This window comes from Protobothrops mucrosquamatus, unplaced genomic scaffold (genome assembly GCF_001527695.2).
Source record: "Protobothrops mucrosquamatus isolate PMUCROS unplaced genomic scaffold, P.Mucros_1.0 scaffold910, whole genome shotgun sequence".
Lineage (NCBI taxonomy): Eukaryota > Metazoa > Chordata > Lepidosauria > Squamata > Viperidae > Protobothrops > Protobothrops mucrosquamatus.
Genome location: NW_015387162.1, coordinates 124,364 through 125,854, shown reverse-complemented (window position 1 = coordinate 125,854; position 1,491 = coordinate 124,364). Strand labels below are relative to the sequence as shown.

The 1,491-nt window shown below is 41.9% G+C and overlaps 1 protein-coding gene across 1 annotated transcript in view; it reads left to right on the top strand.

The window, feature by feature from the left end:
* LOC114922790 (vomeronasal type-2 receptor 26-like) overlaps nt 1-1,491 on the top strand; it is a 141,901-nt gene that overhangs the window by 68,437 nt on the left and 71,973 nt on the right. The gene's annotated exons all lie outside the window — the stretch shown is intronic.

Here is a 1,491-nt window from a genome sequence, read left to right as displayed (position 1 = left end):
TATTATTATTATTATTATTATTATTATTATTATTATTATTATTATTATTATTATTATTATTATTATTATTATTATTATTATAAGTCAAAAAACAACAGAAGAGGAACAAATCAACACAGAAGAGGACATTACACAATCCTACGTACAACTGGACTTCCGGTGAGCAGGCGACCTCGTCGGACGCAGCTGTAGCTGCCTCCCGCCTGTTTTCACGTAAAAGCCGTTTTGACAGCGAGCACTAGCTGTCAAACGGCTTGATACCTTTCCCCCGGGCATAAGGGGATCGGTGAGCTGCCCGGGGTAGGGGTTGAGTTCCCGAGTCGTCCGATCTGGACGATGTAGGTTAGAACTCCTCCGGAGCCCCGAGGACCCTCCGCGATCCAGGACACCTTCGCCTCGGCGAAGCTAGAAGCCGCCGCCACCGCTGCAACTTAAATTTAACTGTGAGTGATTATACGCAGACAAACCGACCCTGGAAGTTTGTTTCTTACTTTGGACTCTACTCTAACTTGAGCTATTTTGATCTTCTTTATACTTGGGTTGGATTGTGCGAAAGTGAACTTAAAATGGCGATGAATGATACTTTCTAGCGAGAAGAAGTGAAAGTGATTTTGATTTCCGGTTTGGAACTTTTGCTACTTTTAATATTTTCACTACCTGCCTTGGATTAATTGTTTAAAAGACTCTCATACAGATTGAAATTTTAATATTGTTAACATGGCTTCGAGAAGATTGGTGCCAACAACTGCAAAACCAATTACATCTCCGACTTCTCAGCCGCTCCAACCAATTCCTAAGCCGGTTTCACACCCGCCACCCCCGCCATCTTCCTCACCCCCGCCGCCCTCTGGTAAAGAATTACAGGACTTTATGTTTCAAATGACAGAGATGTTTCAAAAAATGGATGCTAAAATTGAAAATAAGATTGACCAATTAATACACCAACAACAAGAACTAGTACAGAAACATGAGGGCTTTCGTTTGAATGTGACAACTGCTTTTCAAGGTTTGGCTGAATATGTGGACGGAGTGGCAGAAAGGGTGGAGGAAAATGAACAGAAGGCTGAAGCGAGTGAACAAAGATTGGACTCGATGGAGGAGAGTTTGGAAAATGTTAAGGGTGATGTTTTGATTGCACAATTTCGTGACATGGAGTATGCAATTCGGATCCGCGGGTTGGCTGAGGATCCAAAAGAGAATTTAAGAGAAATAATTCCAGAAGCACTCATGGATGCCCTGGCTTGTGGGCAAGAAATTCATGGGGAGATAGAACGTGTTTTCAGGGTAAATTCGTGGGTTGCTCGCCAGAGACAACTGCCAAGAGACGTGGTCGTTTATTTTACAAGAAAATCAAGACGGAATGAAATAATGCAGCTTTTCTTTCAACAAAGATTCAAGATTTTAAATCAAGATATTATTCTTTTAAAAGAAATCCCAGCGAAAATGCTTAAAGCGCGACGAGATTATGCTTTCCTGGTGCAGGAGCTTAAG